At 43.3% G+C, this 18,616-nt stretch overlaps 1 protein-coding gene across 6 annotated transcripts in view; it reads right to left on the bottom strand.

Annotated features, from left to right (window-relative positions):
* The window catches only part of ATXN1 (ataxin 1), a 453,250-nt gene that overhangs the window by 152,537 nt on the left and 282,097 nt on the right, over nucleotides 1-18,616 (bottom strand). The window lies entirely within an intron of this gene.

The raw sequence follows: 18,616 nt of genomic DNA, 5'->3' as shown, positions 1-18,616 counted from the left end.
TAGTGAAATGAAACAGTCACTTCTATTTTAGTATTTTTGAAGAGCTATACCTAAAAGTATCGTTGAAAGGTCAAATCTTCAGGGTAATGGGTGAGTACTAGTCCCATGTGAGATGAGAGACATTTTCATTTTTAAACATTTATTTGAAAGAGTGATCGAGAAAGACACACACGAGAGAAAGAGAGAGAAAGAGAGAGAGAGAGAGAGAGAGAGAGAGAGAGAGATGAGAGATGAGGCAGGGGAGGTGTCTTCAATTTGTTGTTGACTCCTCAAGTGTCCACAACAGCCAAGGCTAGGCCAGGCCAAGAGCTCCATTGGGTTTCTCTGTGGGCAGTAGGGACCCAAGAACTGCCTCCCAGGCACATTAGCAGGACACAGGATCAGAAGTACAGAGTAGCCAGGACTTGAACCAGGCACCCTAATGTGGGATGCAGGTGTCCAAAAGTGGCTGTAGCTTAACTCACTGTGCCACAAAATGCCCACCCCAGAGACGGATCTGTAGAGAGCCCAGGAACTGTGGATGAGCAACCATTGTGAGGTCACAGGTAAAAGCGTGTTGGAAGGGAACTTCCAGCTGGGGCAACGCGGCACTACTGTTGCAAGGAGATCCTGGCTGAGACTGTCTTTGCATCAGCTCTTCAGTGTGTATCTATTTAGAACCCAGGATACACAGGAGAACCAAGACCCCACAAAGGAGTGATGTGATGAATGCCACGGATGAAGGTCCAACTCCTCAGTACGCTCAGGGTTCTGCTGCCGATTTCACACTGATGGTGTTCAGGACCTGAGCCTCTGTCTCTTCTGCTGAACTTTTTTTAAAGATTTATTTTTTTTGAAAGTCAGAGTTACACAGACAGAGAAGCAGAGGCAGAGAGAGAGAGAGAGAGGTCTTTTATCCACTGGTTCACTCTCCCACATGGCCACAATGGCTGAAACTGTGCTGATCTGAAGCCAGGTTCTTCTTCCAGGTCTCCCACGCGGGTGCAGGGGCCCAAGAACTTGAGCCATCTTCTACTGCTTTCCCAGGCCATAGTAGAGAGCTGGATGGGAAGTGGAGCAGCTGGGACTCGAACTGGTGCCCATATGGGATGCTGGCACTGCAGGTGGCGGCTTTACCTACTACGCCACAGCGCCGGCTGAACTGCTGAGCACCTCTGTCCTTTCTGGTCATATTTGGGAAGTCCTGTTGGCTCTGAGCCATGTCTCAGCTGTAGTACTTTCAGAAGTCCTAGCTCTCCTGGGAAACGTCTCTTTGGAAATGGCCCTGAATTGTCTAGGCTAACACACGCTTTTAGGTTTTTGCCATCCAACCCTGTTTCCCTGTGTCTTACTAATCACGCCAGCCATCGTATTTGAAAGCTCTCAGTGGCTTTACTGCTGTCTTCCAAATCAACTCTACAGCCCGCAGCAGAGCTCATGAGAAGCTCATGACCCAGCCCCCTGGTGAGACCTAGCCATTTCCTGCACACACTTCTCTAGGCACTCTCAGGGACTGGCACTTGTCCAGCACGTCATGTTCTCTCTCACCTCCGAGTATCTGTCAGCAGGTGAGTAGAGCTAGGCCTCTCCTGTCCTTGAATTGGACAAGTTAGGCTTTGCTCAAAGCACCTTAGGAGACAGGTAGAAAAGTACTTGTGTACTGGGGGGTTGCCCTCTCTTGCTGCTTTTGGGCACTTTAAGCCTGCAGGATGAAGATGCTCAGACAAGCCTACATGAGAACAAGAGACCTCACGGAGCAGAGACAAGCTGTCCCAGCTGCGGCAGCCCCAGCCCCAGCCCCTCGGGGCCAACCAGCCTGTGGACAGCCAGCCTAGTGAGTGAGGCCAGCCCAGATTAATCAGTACCAGCCAAGCTGACCCAGATAGAGAGAAATAAGAAAGGTTGGTTGCTTTAAGCCACTAGTGTTATGCAGTCTATGCTAGCAGATACACCTGCTTCTTTTTCTGCTTAATACCTCCTCATCCTGTGGATTTGAGAGTGAGAATGTCCTTGAACCCAGGAGATGCGACACTGGATTATACCATGGCACCCTGTGGGTACCAATGGAAAACTAGCCATGCGATAAAGCAGTTAAACTATTTTCTCATCTCTTGCCCCAGTGACTAAAAGCTCCTTGAGCGCTGTGGATGGCTCGCACGATAGCACAAACACAATAAATATTTTTTTAAAAACAGATACAAGGAAGTAGATATTTAACTTCAGGATTTCTTCTACCTTCAGTTTCAAAGATTTAGACTAGCCAGTTTTTAACCTATCACCACCTAGACTTGGTAACTACATCAAAGTGCATCTTAATGTTTCTCTTTTTCAGAGTTCCACTCATCAATGGCCTCTGGGAATCTCCCTTCTCTTTTTATAGATAAGACTATCATATCTTCCAAACTCACTGTGCCTCTCAGTTTGACTGATACTAAAAAATTCACCTAAAAATCCAGGGTCCTTAGGGCCGGCACTGTGGCATAGCAGGTAAAGCCGCTGCCTGCAGTGCTGGCATCCCATGTGGGCGCTGGTTCAAGTCCCGGCTGCTCCGCTTCTGATTCGGCTCTCTGCTATGGCCTGGGAAAGCAATGGAAGATGGTCCAAGTCATTGGGCCCCTGCATCCATGTGGGAGACCCAGAAGAAGCTCCTGGCTCTGGATTGGCTCAGTTCTGGCCGTTGTGGCCAACTGGGGAGTGGACCAGTGGATGGAAGACCTCTCTTTCTCTCTTCCTTTCTCCCTCTCTGCCTCTGCCTCTCTGCAACTTGGCCTTCAAATAAATAAATAAATCTTAAAAAAAATCCAGGGACCTTGGCAGGTGCATATGGCTAATTCTAACAAATGTTCTCCCCTTCACTGTCACAAGTGCTCCACTCTATATGTCAAAGAAGCAGAAGGTTGTAACGACACATAACTGAATTCACTGGCAATGTAATGACAGTGACAGTTAATGACAATTCCTATTACAGAAGGTATTTTTTTCTACAACAAAGGAACTAGCAAGTTACAACTGTTCACCTGTTAATTTCAGCAACACACCATGATTCAATTTTGTTTTGTGAAATTCATCCTTGCAAGAGCATCTCAGCTTCCCAGACAGCTATCACAGGCTGTCAAGCTTAACATACTTTATCCTATTTAATTCGTCCAAGGTAAAAAGTGGCCAAGCCTATTTTACAGATAAGGTCAATAAGGTTCAAAGGAGTTGGGCAATTTCTCAAAAAACACAGAGCATTGAATGGCAAGTCTGGGGTTGATCCCAGTCTTTTCTTTGGACTGATACCTTTCAATCTGATGCTGCTACTGTGATAGCAGGAACTTTCTTCTTTTGGAAGAGAAGGAAATAGAAGCACCAAGAAATAAAGTAGCTTGCCCATGGTCTCAAAGGATCCAGATGGGAAACCAACCAACATGTCTATTCTTAGCCTGACGTTGTTGCTACTGGACCGGGCCCAGGTGTCCCCAGCTGTTTGGATTCATACCTACCGCTATGATCGACAACAACATATTCAGGAGGGAGAGATAACAAGTTCCTTCTATTCTAGGTGTGCATCCAATTACTGTTGATCCAGATAGGTTGTAAAGAGCAAAGCCCAAAGTTCATGAGCTCTAACTGGGCTATCATCTGCTGTGCTGAATTTCTTTATAAAATGCAAACATCAAACCTGGAGGAGCACTGTAATCTTCTACCTTTAATGCCATTTGCATGAGTCATATTTCTTATTCCTACCAACATCAAAAGCTACCTTTGTTACCTGTGCATCATGATGAACAAAGAGCAGTTGCCACTAAGCGTTGAATGAAGAGTTATGTAATGGATTTTTTAAAAATCCAAAATGTAACCTCTCTACAGTATTAAGAGGCACCAAATAGGCACCTATTGTTCTAGGAACACACAGTGTCTTCTATCACTTAGACCACTTCAACAATTTAAAATAATGACCTGGCTGAGCACATCCCACTCTGTCAAACCAATGTATTTTATTTCCTAAGAAACATTCTGAAACACAGGATGCTACGAAAGTGCAAACAATTATCCTTAGCATTCTTTCCACAACCTTACCACCAAAAAACAAACACCTTACTCCTTTTAATTCCAGTTTCAGACTTTCCCTTTCTAGTCTCATTCTAGCTTGGAAGAGGGAAATGAATATTTGCTGAATAGTTCAAGGGTGCCAGAGATGCTCAGTTTTACTCCAACTGCTCTGGTCATGATGAACACAGTACCATGCAGTTATCTTGGTCATTCAGCAGAGTGACTGAGCAGTATGAAGACCATAAAAAAGTCTTTCAGCAATGAAGGGAAAGGCACTCATACATACTTCACCTCACTCATTAGTCTCAGATGCTCTGGGGACATCTCTGTGCGGTCGGTTTCTATTGCTCCATCTCTCTGTCTGCTGTATCTTTCTCTGTGAGAAGCATCCCCCTACCTCCAGGACAACACTGAGAGATGCACTCCTAGGGGAAAGTGTCAGCCAGATGCATTGCCTACGAGCATCCTCAATGAAGTCGCCATGTAATAAAGTCCAAAGGCATCCAGTGCCACTTGCCTTGACTGCCCAATTTTAGACTTAATCTTGACAAGGCCAACTAGGTTGGGGAGTTTAAGATATATTCCTCAGGATGCCTATGTTCTTTGAGATCCAAATCAGAACATGGTGGAAAAAGCCATTTGTTGCAACTCAATGTGGCACCAAGGGGAGAGGGGAGCAATTTAAAAGAAGAGTACCAGGTGAACAGGGTTCCACTTCCAGGCTGGGCACATGGAGCGAGTGCTGGGAGCCCAGGAAGGAAGCTCCAGTTACACTGCACAGCTTTCAGGCCAGACCCAGCAACAGGATACGGAATCAAGCTTGGCTGTTGTGGTGTTTCCCATAATCCTCCTCTCCTGGCCTCTGATTCTACCCACACATCTACTCCTGTTCTCAACTCTGGATGCCAATGCTGATAAGCAACTGGAACATTAACCCAATTCACAAATAAAAGTGATAGCATCAACTGTGAGGTGACCTAACATTCTGGCCCACAGTCCACAGGTTCTGCCTTGACTATCCATTAATGAATCTGCTGTTCTCTATGGGATGCTGTCAATACCCAAGAGACTGTGTGGTCCGCAATCCTTAGTAAGTGACGCTCCCATGATACACTTAGTAAGTGACATCCTCTTCCTGGAAGCCTGCCCAGATGAAAGAAATGGAAAATCCCCTTTGAGCAGAGTGACTGCCAACTCCCTCCTGACCCTGTCGAGGCCACCTTCTTCCATTGTCACTCCCTCATTATCCTTCAGTGCCAGCCAACAGGTTGCTAGGACAACTGGCGTCACAGTTGGGGTGCAGAAACAGATCACCAGTAGAGCCTGGGACCTGAATTACAAACTCTGACATCAGCAATGAGATACCAATTGGCACCTGACCTGTCCCCTGAAGGGAGTGACAGAGTAACATCACCCCGTGGGTGGTTCTCGCCTTGACACACCACCCTTTCATCTACACTTGGGTTTGATGTGGTGGGGACAGAGAAGAGGCAAGGAACTACTTAAGACAGAGTTGGAATGATTCTATTCTGAATAATGTGAGCTGGCAGATATGCAGTAACCGACTGACAGTCGTACGTTTAATTTATTAGTCTCCTAAAACTGTGGGGAGGGAAGCTGTTCATAAGCAGAAATGTGGCAGCCAGAAACAGGCAGAGCAATTCAGGTTGCCAAAGAAAAGAAGCAAACATGTGTTTGCACAAGCAATCACCATCTCCTTTCTAAACAATAGCACCCTCCACTCATGCCCCCTTTTCTTGGAGAACAAAGAAGAAAAGGCAAAAGGAGACTGGAAAACTAGGGCTGCCACAGTGGAAGAAGAGAACAATCTTTGTGCCCAGTTCTCTTTGTTCTGCAGGGGAAGGTTTATAATGCTTAGGACGGGTAGCAACTTGCAGGAGCCCCAGGCATTAACACTGCCTATCAAAGTCTTGGATTTTAGCCCTGGAGAAATTACAATTTTTCAATTCTATGCAAGCTACAAAGGCTTGGGAAAGAAAATGAAATGAAGAGCCACCTAACTGAAACGTTAGAAAACTATTTTGGCAACAACAACTTCATTTCTACACGTGCAGCACAAGGTGTCCCAACGCTGGCGAGGATGGCTGATGTGAGGACTGGAATAAGCCACCCACAGAGGTCAGCAGTGAATACTGCAGGCACCACGGGCAAGTCACACCCAGGGCTAGGCAGTCAAGGCTGGTCACAAGATGTCGGATATCAGGGTATTGAGAAGCAAGTGGAATTTGCAGGTGGAAGGGCCCACAGTGCAGGATGACAAGAGCTTGCCTACACTGGGGAGATGAAGATGCTGAAGGAAAGCTGCCATCCGTATCCCATTGCGTTTCCATCCGGGGGACTCTACTGTTCAGGAACATAAGCACACATAGCAAAATTGACTTCGAGAAACTTCGAATAGCTGACTATGTTATCTCACCTAAAAAGCATTTTAAACTTGTTGAAAATTACTTTTGTTGACTCATGTAACATACTTGTTCAGGTGTCTACAAAATGGTAACACAATCCTCAGGACTCACAGAAGATGGATTAAATTTCTTCCATGTAAGAGTTCACTTAAAAATCATTTATTACATAGCTACCAGTGGAAATTTAAGTTGGATATATGGTGGGGGAATGATTCAATATCTTAAAATAAAAATGGTTGCTTTACAAAAGTGAAATGTTTGGGTCATTAAATAAAATATCTTTTGGTTTGACTTTTTATTCTAGTTCCAAGGAGCAATGGATTTGCCAGTAAAAACGAACAGGTTTTATTCTGGCTCTAAGATGAAATAGTGTCATTTAGTTCCTATTTATGCCTCACCTGTGCTGCAAAGCAAGCAAAGGAAAAACAACAATCTTTTAGAAGAATACTGGGAATAATTAAAGTATGCTGGTGTGATAGTCTTTGTGAGAAATGACACGTGCCAGTGATATTACAATGCAGGTGTTGGCACAGATAGACCTATGAAGTGTCCACTGTGTGGCACTTATTTGATGTCCACCTGGAAGAATTTTCAGGGTTTACCACTTCCCTACCTGGGCAGCACCACTCAGCCCAGTCATCCCTGCCCATCTTTCCTGGGTGTGCACTTATTCTAGACCATTGAACATTCCCAAAGCTGTGCTACTTGAGAAATCCACTTTTTTTTTATTAAACTTTTATTTAATGAATATAAATTTCTAAAGTACGGCTTATGGGTTACAATGGCTTCCCCCCTCCCATAACTTCCCTCCCACCCACAACCCTCCCCTTTCCCGCTCCCTCTCCTCTTCCAATCACATCAAGATTCATTTTCAGTTCTCATTATATACAGAAGATCAGTTTAGTATATATTAGGTAAATATTTCAACAGTTTGCCCCTATATAACAACACAAAGTGAAAAAAATACTGGAGTACTAGTTATAGCGCTTTTATATTGGGTGTGGTTTTTGTACAGAGTTCAATTGGATAAGCCCACTTTTTCTAAAGTTGGGAGGCATCCTTTAAATGGCTTGACTTCTTGTTTCAACTTCTGCACACAAAGATATGAAGTGACCCTAAAGAAAACAAACCCATGTGCTACAAGTCCCTATGCTATGTCTCCATCAGTGGTCAAACCACAGAGTTTGTGATGGAAAGAAATGTCTAGTTCTGGGGTCCCATGTGCTCAGACACAAAGACCATTTCTAGTCTTCTCTAAGCATCCTTTGCCTTCTCAAAGTACGTGCATAGGTCAGACTGAAATCCAACATCTGATTGAAGGGCCCCTTCTGATACTCAGTAGTTCCTGGAGCCAACCCCCCAAATCCAGCTCTGAAGAACCTGGCCGTCATCCCTGTGGGCACACCTGCCTCTGTCGCCAAGGTCATCCCCCCTGGTGCTCACAAGGGGCAGCTCAGGCAGAGGCCCCAGTCCCAGTTAATACACAAGGGGCCTTGGCCAGATGTGAGTGAGGATATAAAAAAAGAAGCAATTGGGAGAAGTCTGCAAAAGCGAGAGATGGGAGAAACAGATTACCCTAGAGGACTTGAGAGTGCCCAGAATATGAGGGTGGACCCCACTCCATCACAGCCGATCTGCTTTCGCATCTGCAGCCCAGTCACCAACATGGACTAACGACCATGTCTCTGCACATTCATCTAACAGCAAAATCTTCCCTTCTCTCCTGACCCCCTCAGCTAGTCATCTAGCTCGGATTTTTTTTAATGACAGTGCCAGAGAATTTGGTTCCCCAGATGGCAAATGTAAAACGTACAAATTGACAGACACATAGGGAAATTCCCAAATTGCTGTTATTAGCATGTGTATGTGTAATTCTCTTACTCAGGAGACTAGAAATTCAGCTCCTATTTTTCAAGATGAATAAAGACAGCGTGATGTTGTTGGAACAGGAGCACGGGTGTTTACTTTAGTCATTCCAATTCTTCCTAGGAATAACATTACTACTGTAGCCTGAGAAGTTATTCTGAAGAGGGGTTTGATCGATAAACAACTTGCAGAAGCCTTTATTCTTGCTGTCCTCAAAAACAATTTGGTAGGTAGCCATTTGGCCTAGAGGCTAAGACGCCCGCATTCCACACCAGAGGACCTGGTTTGATGCCAGCTCTGACTCCTGACTCCAGCTTCCTACTAATGCACATGTCAGGAGGTAGCAGACGATGGCTCAAGTACTTGGGTTCCGGCCACCCATATGGGAGACCTGGATTGAGTTCTTGGCTCCTGGCTTTGGTCCCCAGTCTCAGCAGCTGCAGGTGTGTGGGGACTGAACCAAGAGACAGGGGCTTGCTTTCTCTACCTCCATCTCCCTCTCTCTCTGACTCAAAAACGTAAATAAAAAGCAATGTGTGGCGATGGCGCCCTAAGAAGGCTGTTGTCTATTCCCTTGCATGTCAGAGACACTGGATGAGCTGAATATGTCTGGGTTCACCATTTCTGCCTTCCAAGTTGTGCACAGACATGGAGCACCTTTCAGCCACTTTCCAGGCAGTCACTTCCTAGGCTGATACAGCACTCGGGACCCAGGCCCATGCTGGGAATAAAGGTGAACATAGACAGTGATGAAATGATGCAATCATGAGACAAAACCACCTGGGTTCACAGAATGCCAGAGCAGGCTGTTCACAACCGACAAAGCAAAACCACTCAAATGGAAAAGGAGAGGAAACACACATAGTGCAGAATTTTTAAAAATGTATCAGAAAACCCCCAAACTATTGATAGTTCAATATAGTTTCTTTTTTCAAAGAAATGGTTTCTTCTCTCTCATTTACTTATATACATCACAGATGCTGATATGCCTGCTTCTTAGGAAAAGAACACAGATCGTTCTCCCCATGGTAGCCCTTGCCCCTCAAGCTGCTATACACCCAGGCAATTCTCACTGGACAGCCTTCTTGGTCTTTCATCTTATAGCTTAGGCCCACGGGTGATAAGCCTAAAGACACGCTGACTCTATCCCAAGACACTCACTCCATAAATACTGATTGCCCACTATGGGCCAAGCACGACTACAGGATTGAAGGACTCACCAGGGAAGAATAATGATGATAGTGATAACGATAATGATAATAAAACCTATTGCTGCTTTCACAGAGCTTGCAGTCTAGTTAAGGAGATGCTTGATTAACCAAAAATATAAAGTGCTCAGAAGAAAAACACAGCAGGCTAGAAGATCAAAAGGGATGGGATGGATGCCATTCTGTATACAAGGGTGCTTCAAAGAGTTCATAGAAAATTAAAATTAAAAGATGAATTCATTTTCGTGCAAAACAGTTTGTAGTCTGTATATGAAGGGTCTTCAAAAAAGTTAGTGCAAATGTATATAGTGAAAAAATACACATGGATTTCAAACTTCATTTGGGCCAAAATAAACTTATCATTGAATTCCATTTCCCAGGAACATTTCTAAAATATATTTTATTTATTTGAGAGACAGAGTTACAGGCCATCAGACAGAGAGAGGGAGAGGGAGAGAAAAAGAGGGTTAGAGGGAGGGAGGGAGGAAGGGGGAGAAGGAGAGGGAGAGGGAGAGGGAGAGGGAGAGGGAGAGGGAGAGAGAGAGAAAATCTTCCATCTTTGGGGAGTTAGTTCACTCCCCAAATGGCTGCACTGGCCAGGCCAAAGCCAGGAGTCTGGAACTCCATCTAGGTCTCCTACATGGGAAGCAAGGCCCAAGCACTTGGGCCACATTTCACTGTTTTCCCAGGAGCATTTGTGGGGAGCTGGATCAGAAGTAGAACAACCAAGATTCAAATCGGCTCCCAAAAGGGATGTTTGTGTTGCAGGTGGCAGATTAAATGTCTGTGCCACAAGGCCACAACTCCAGTCCCTCCTTCAGCTTTTTTTTTTTTAAGATTTATTTTATTTTATTTGAAGGCAGAGTTACAGAGGAAGAAGGAGAGACAGACAAAAAAAAAAAACAGAGAGTAAGCAAGCTTCCATTTACCAGTTCACTTCCAAACTGCTGCAATGGCCAAGGCCAGGGCTGGGTCAGGCTAGAGTCAGCAGCCTGGAATTCAGTCCAGGTCTTCCACATGGGTGCAGGGGCCCAAGAACTTGGGCCATCTGCTGTTGCTTTCCTAGGCTCATTAGCAGGGGGCTGGATCAGAAATGGAGCAGCCAGAACTCAAACCAGTGCCCATATAGGATGCCGGCATTGTAGGTAGTGGCTTGACCCTCTGGGCCATGACACGGGCCCCTCCTTGAACTTTGTGAAGCCCCTCATTGGCCAGAGAAGGCTGCTCTGACAAGGCAACGTGAGAAGCACTAATTAGGGAAGCTGAGAAGTTCTAAGAAACACAGATCCATTTCTACTTTTATTTTGTAAATAATATTTGAGTGTGAAGATGGAGAGTTTTAGAACAGTCAAGTTCAGGGTTCCAAGATGGCGGAATAGTGACAGAGCAGTCTGCTCTAGGCTAGGTAAAATTAGCAGAGAAAAAGTGAAGAAAGTACACTCTTAGGGGAAACTTGCAGGGAAAACTGCAGTGGGAAGCCTTGGGAAAGTAGTGCAAATGGCTTGGACAAGAGTAGAAGGCACGGATGCATAGCAATGAGCATGGACACAACAAAGGACCCAACAGCCTAGATTCAGAGAAAGTGCCCGCTGTGGTGAGCAAGGTGAGGTCCGACTGCACGGGCCCACAGCACTGTTGATACAGCTCCAGGGAGAGTCTAGTGGACTGTACCTTCTTTGAGCCTAGCCCAGAACCCTCAAGGGGATGGGGCAACTGCTCACCTAGAGGGTGGGTGGGGTAGGGGAAGGAGTGAATCTCTCTCTTCCACATCAGTGTCCTGCAGCTAGCTGGGGGAGGGTTGATGCCATTTTGGACATGAGCAGGCAACAGTTGCTCCAGCTCTTTTGTGTGCACCCAGCAACTAGTAGGGCAGTCTCCATCTTGTTGGCAGAGGCAACCATGGCAGTTAAAGTAAATTGGTGGGGAAAGCAAAGAAGGGCAGGTGTAGCCATCCTAACATCAGACAAAATAGACTTTAACACAAAAAAACTGTTAAAGGAGATAAAGAAGGACACTATGTAATGATTAAGGTATAAATGCAATAGGATGATGTGACTCTAATAAATGTATGTGCACCCAATTACTTGGTGCCTGGCTATTTATAAGAAATGTTGGCTGGCGCCGCGGCTCACTAGGCTAATCCTCCGCCTTGTGGCACCGGCACACCAGGTTCTAGTCCCGGTCGGGGCACCGATCCTGTCCCGGTTGCCCCTCTTCCAGGCCAGCTCTCTGCTGTGGCCAGGGAGTGCAGTGGAGGATGGCCGAAGTGCTTGGGCCCTGCACCCCATGGGAGACCAGGAGAAGCACCTGGCTCCTGCCATTGGATCAGCGCGGTGCGCCGACCGCAGCGCACCAGCCGCGGCGGCCATTGGAGGGTGAACCAACAGCAAAGGAAGACCTTTCTCTCTGTCTCTCTCTCACTGTCCACTCTGCCTGTCAAAAATAAAAAAAAGAAATAAATTAAAAAAAAGAAATGTTAACGGATCTAAAGGGAGACATAGACTCCAAATGGAGGAATGCAACACCCTACTCTCACCAATGGATAGACAAACCAGACAGAAAATCAAGAAAGAAATAACAGAGCTAATCGAAACTATAGACCAAATAGACCTGATATCTACAGAACCTTTCACCCCACAGCTGCAGAATACACATGCTTTTCAAGAGTGCATGGAACTTTCTCTAGGATAGACCATATACTAGGCCATAAAGCAAGTCTCAGCAAATTCAAAAAAATCAAAACCATACCATGTGTCTTCTGTGATCACAATAGATTGAAGATGGAAATCAACAACTCAAGAATCTCTAGAACAAATGAAAACAGAGACTGAACAAAATGTTCCTGAATGAACAGTGGGTCATAGAAGAAATCAAAAGAGAAATAAAAAATTTTCTGAAACGAAGACAACACATCATATCAAAAATTATGGTATACAGCAAAAACAGTGTTAAGAGGGAAGTTTATAGCAATTTATATCTACATAAATAAGCTAGAAAGGTACCTAATAAATGAGCTATCAACACATCTCAAAGACCTAAAAAAAAACCACCAAATTAGTAGGAGGAAAGAAATAATCAAAATTAGAGAAGAGATAAAAAAAAATTGAAACAAAAAAAAAACAACACAAAATATCAGTGAAATGAAGAGTTGGTTTTTTGGAAAAAATAATTTTGAGATACCAATCCTACCCCCCCCCAAAAAAAAGGGGAAGAAGACCCAAATCAATAAAATCAGAGACAAAAAAGGAAATATAACAACAGATACCACAGAAATAAAAAGAATCACCTGGAGTTATTACAAAGAGCTGTACACCAACAAATTGGTAAACTGAGAAGAAATTAATAGATTCTTGGACACATACAACCTACCAAACTGAGTCATGAAGACAAAACAGATCAATAACCAAGATGGAGATTGAATTAGTAATAAAGATCCTCCCAAACAAAGCAAAGCCCAGTTTCCGAGGGCTTCACTGCTGAATTCTACCAGTTAAAGAAGAACTAATTCCAATTCTCAAGCTATTCAAAACAACTGAAAGGGAGGGTATCCTCCCAAACTTGTTCTATGAAACCAGAATTACTTTAATTCCTAAACCACTAAAAGAAATAACAGAGAAAGAGAACTATTGACCAATTTCCGTGATGAACACAGATACAAAAATCTTCAATAAAATACTATCCAATTGAATCCAACAACACATTAGAAAGATCATCCACCAGGACTAAGTGGGATTTATTCCTGGTATGCAGGGATGGTTCAACACCCATAAATGAATAAATGTGATACTTCACATTAACAAACTGAAGACAAAAACCATGTAATTATATCTCAATAGATGCAAAAAGCATTTGATAAAATACAACATCCTTTCATGATGAAAACCTTAAGCAAATTGGGTATAGAAGGAACATTTTTCAACAAAATCAAGGCAACCTATGACAAACCCACAGCCAGCATCTTACTGAATGCGGAAAACTAAAGGCATTCCCACTAAGATCCAGAAACAGATAAGGATGCCCACTCTCACCACTGCTATTCAATATAGTCCTGGAAGTTTTCACCAGAGACACTAGGCAAGAAAAAGAAATCAAAGGGATATAAACTGGAAGGAGGAAATCAAACTATCCCTATTTGCAGATGACATAACTCTCTATATAGGGGATCCATTAAGAGACTATTGGAACTCACAGAAGAGTTTGGTAAAGCAGCAGGATATAAAAGCAACACACAAAAAACAATAGCCTTTGTATATACAGGCAATGCCATGGCTGAAAAACAAATTCTAAGATCAATCCCATTCACAAGAGCTACAAAAAAAAAGCAAATAATAGGGAATAAACTTAACCAAGGATGTCAAAGATATGTATGATGAAAATTACAAAACATTAAAGAAAGAAAAAGAAGAAGCCATATAAAAGTGGAAAAATCTTCCATGTTCATGGGTTGGAAGAATCAATATCATCAAAATGTCCACAGTAACACAAGCAATTTATAGATTCAAGGTGACCCCAATCAAAATACCAACAATATTTTTCTCAGATCTAGAAAAAATGATGCTAAAATTTATATGGAAACATAAGAGACCCCAAATAGCTAAAATAATCTGAAACAACAAAAACAAAGCTGGCAGCATCACAATACCAGATCTCAAGACATACCACAGGGCAGTTATAATCAAAACAGCCTGGTACTGGCAAAACAAACAAACAAACAAACAAAAAACAGATATGTAGACCAATGGAACAGAACAGAAACTCCAGAAATCAATCTATGCATCTACAACCAATTTATCAGCAAAAATCAATCCGTGGAGCAGACAGTCTCCTCAACAAATGGTGTTGGGAAAACTAAATCTCCACATGTACAAGCTGAAACAAGACCCCTATTGTACACCTTACACAAAATTCCACTCAAAATGGATCAAAGACCTATATCTATGACCCAATAACATCAAATTACTTGAGAACATTAGGGAAACCCTACAAGACATTGGCATGGGCAAAGACTGCTTGGAAAAGACCCTAGAAGCAGAGGCAATCAAAGCCAAACTCGACAAATCAGATTACCTTAAACTGAGATGCTTCTACACTGCAAAAGAAGCATCCAGCAAAGTGAAGAAGCAACTGACAGAATGGGAGAAAATATTTGCAAACTCTGCAACTGGTAAAGGATTAATATAAAGAGCTCAAGAGACTCAATAACAACAAAACAGACAACCCAGTTAACAAATGGGCAAACGGCTGAAAGACATTCTCAAAAGAGGAAATTCAAATGCCTAACAGACACATGAATCAATGTTCAGGATCCTTGCCATCAGGGAAAGGCAAATCAAAACCACCAGGAGGTTTCACCTCACCCCCACTAGAATGGTTGTCATACAGAAATCAACGAACAATAAATGCTAGGGAGGATGGGGGGAAAAGGGAACTCTCATCCACTCTTGGTGGGAATGTAAACAGGTACAGTCACTGTGGAAGACAGCATGAAGATGCCTCAGAAAGCTGAATATAGACCTACCATATGACCCAGTAATCTCACTCCCGAGAATTTACCTAAAGGAAATGAAATCAGCGTATGAAAGAGATATCTGTACCCCCATGTGTATTGCAGCTCAATTTACAATAGCTAGGATATGGAATCAACCCAGATGTTCATCAACTGAAGATCAGCTAAAGAAATTACGGTACATATACACTATGGAATACTATACAGCAGTAAAAAAAATTCCTGTCATATGTGACAATGCAACTGGAAACCATTATACTTAGTGAAATAACCCAGTCCCAAAAAGACAAATACCTTATGTTCTTTCTGATCTGTGGTAACTAATACAGTACATAAAAGGTAATCTATAGGAGTGAAATGGACACTTTGTGTTGCAATGATTCTAAACAGCTCTTGACTGTTGAGGAGCAATGCTTTTTGTTTGTTTTTTACATTTTTTGATACTATTTGTTGATCCCTCTACTTAGTGTAGGGTTAATCTTATGAGTATAAAGTTAACTGAAAATAGATCATTGTAAAAATATGAATGGGAATAGTAAAGAGAAGAGAAAGAAGGGTGGGAAAATGGGCAGGAGGGAGGTAGGGTGGGAAGAATCACTATGTTCCTAAATTTGTATATATGAAATGCATGACGTTTATATTCCTTAAATAAAATTAAAAAAAAAAAGTCAAGTTCAAGAATGGCCCCTGTTTAATTTTCAAAGCAACTCACAAGTGTAGGTCATAAATTTAAACAACTGAAACTATCACCGTAGGGAGTTCTCAAATGAATACCTTGGCCCAGAAGGGTCTCGTGGAAAGGATTTCATGGCAGTGACTGACATAATATTTCTTTGTTGGTTGGGTTTTCCACCCTAAGACTGAAACAGAGCCCTGAACAGAGCCTTGAAGGCAGCACCCGAATCCCATAAGGCTGTTTCTCAGCCTCCTTCCCTGTTTAAAGTGTCCTTGCCCTGCCTTTGGATAGCAGTCAAATTAACTCATTGAAGTGAGGGAGTGGGACAGCCAGGCCCTACCGGACTCTAATCAGCAGACGCATGAGGTCTCGGGCTTCTCCCATAGATAACACCACCTTGGCCAATGTTGTTTTGAGGGGTTTTGTTTAGGGAACTTCCAGGTCCAAGCAGGGGAATCCAGCCCAGGAGCAACCCCACCTTCCTGTAGCCCCCATACTGACTAAAGCCTACATGACCATCATAAGAATTCCCTGAAGAGCATGGCATTATCAATCAATCAAAGGCAGGCCCTCGCACCACTGACCAACCAGGAACTTGCACATGAGATGAGTAAGCACCTCTCAGCCTCACCTTCAGTCTGTAAGAACCTTCAGCCCTCACTCCTCGGGGAGCCAGGGGATTCAGTGACAGCTGCCCTGTTCCTCCCTCTGTATTTTACAAATAAAAACCTATGTCCTTCCACCAACCCGAGGTCAGTGGTTGGCTTTCTGTGCACTGAGCAAGTGGACCCAGGTTTGGGGGTTCCATCGTGACTACTCCATCTAATCTGGGGGTCTACTTTGTAACAGCTGCTGCTCCACGTTTCAAAATTAATTAAAAATGACGTCAGGTAAAAATCACTGACTTTTGGAAGCCAAAGAGGGTAAAATGAGGGGCCAATCTTGCTCACCAAGACTGATACTTAATGCTATGTCAGACACTTAGAGCTAGAGGAAGCACCAGAAGTCATTTAATTCAATTTTCTCAGGGTGCCCCTCATGACATGGCGTCTCTAGGGGTGTATGGGGCCCAAAGTTATACAGCTAACGCAACACCACGCATAAAACGAGGCCGTCCGATCCTGCACTCAGTTTTCACTATACTCATTTTCTTGTACAAGGTACCATCTGGCAGAGCCAGTGTGAGACACCTGCACTGGCAAAAGCCAAGTGCTAGGGGGCGGAGGCAGGTTTGAGAGGCAGGGAATGAGGCATACAGAGGAGGAATGCAATGCATCATGGGATTGGGGTGCAGTCTACAAGGACTGCTAAGGATGAGAATCACTAATTCCAATGGTTACTATGATGATAGCACACATTCACGCACCCACATCCATGCCCCATTAGTGTGCAACCAAAGACTCTTTGAAAGTCACCTGTATTCCTTAGAAGAATAGTGCTCTGTGGCATAGGCCTTGATGTACCCATGACACTAAAACCAGCGGAAAACAGAAACTCTTTGTCAACAACATGTACCAAGGTTACTGAAGACTACTAATTCCAAAATTTACTAAGAAAACTGAATTCCACTTCCTCCTGAGCAAATGAAACTTCGACAAGAAAATTCTGAGGTGCTAAAAGATTTCACTGGAATTTGTTTTGTTCTCTCTTCTACCCATCCCCCACCCCATACACTCCACTTGGAAAGGATTTTAAAATGACCTTGTCTGCTATGTGCCCTCTTAAAGCTTCGATTTCAGAATTTCATCAAAACCCCACTTAACCGGGGACTCACACACAAGCAATCCAAAGCAATGGCAAACAAACAAACAAGCAAATAACAAAAACCCAAATGACAACAAAACTCCACCAGACTATAAAACAAAAACTATCTTGATTGTAATAACTATGTTGCTCATTTAAATAGAACCCCCGAAACCTAAATACTTTTCTATAAGACACTTGCATCTTAGAATAAAAACACTTTCTTAAAAAAAAATCGTAAGTACATCCTAACAGGGACCTAACTAGGAAAACGATCCTTAGGAAGACACTGTGGAACTGTAGGGCCCAAATCTAGCAGGGCCTAAAATTATTTCTTGACAGTGATAGAAATTTTACAAGAGACATTTGAAGTGAACCCAAGGCTCTGCTCTGCATGAGGACCTGAAAGGAGGATGTGGACTGCTCAGTGAACAGGTGGTACAGAGCAGCAGAACTAAGGGGGTGAGAGACTTGTCTGAGGTTGCCAGTGACCTTGATGGTGGGACCAGCAACAGACGTTAGGTGTGTTGATTCCAGGAGCCGTGTGCTTTCTACCAGCACCAATGTGATCAAAGGTCTGACATGGAAATAGATTAAATACCAGCACAATCTCTCATGGCCTGTTTACTATGAGCAACTGCGAAGTTTTGAATTTAACAAGCTCATTTTCATATGACTATTTAACCCTGAGGCATCCCTGGACACATATGCCTATTTTACTACAAATGTTTAGAAACACCTGAAATTGTTAAGACTTCAAGTGGTAATTTTTCCTTGGGATAGTAATACTCTTCCCCATGACACAGCTGCATCTTGTGCAACTGGAAAAAAAATAGGTCATAAACACCTGAAAAGCTTTTTCTGACTGAATTATTAAGAAGCCAAAAATCTAAGAACATGGCTATGCAAAAACACATATATATTAAATATTCCACAGTTACATATGTGCACACACATACACACAAAAAAGCTGAAGTTGGAATTCATCTAAAATTTGAAGATCATTCTACCTCTTTCTCATCCTGTAGCTGGATGAGATGGTTCAAAAAGTTTGTGGAACATGGGTTTAAAAGGGAGGTTTATTTGGTGTAAACATGTTTTTAAAATTTATACATCATTTTTGCACAGTATATCTTTTCCATGAACTTTTTGAAGACCCTTTGCATCCTCTCCTGGC

The sequence above is a fragment of the Lepus europaeus genome, chromosome 3, assembly GCF_033115175.1.
Source record: "Lepus europaeus isolate LE1 chromosome 3, mLepTim1.pri, whole genome shotgun sequence".
Classification (NCBI taxonomy): Eukaryota; Metazoa; Chordata; class Mammalia; order Lagomorpha; family Leporidae; genus Lepus; species Lepus europaeus.
This window is presented reverse-complemented; position numbering and strand designations above follow the sequence as displayed.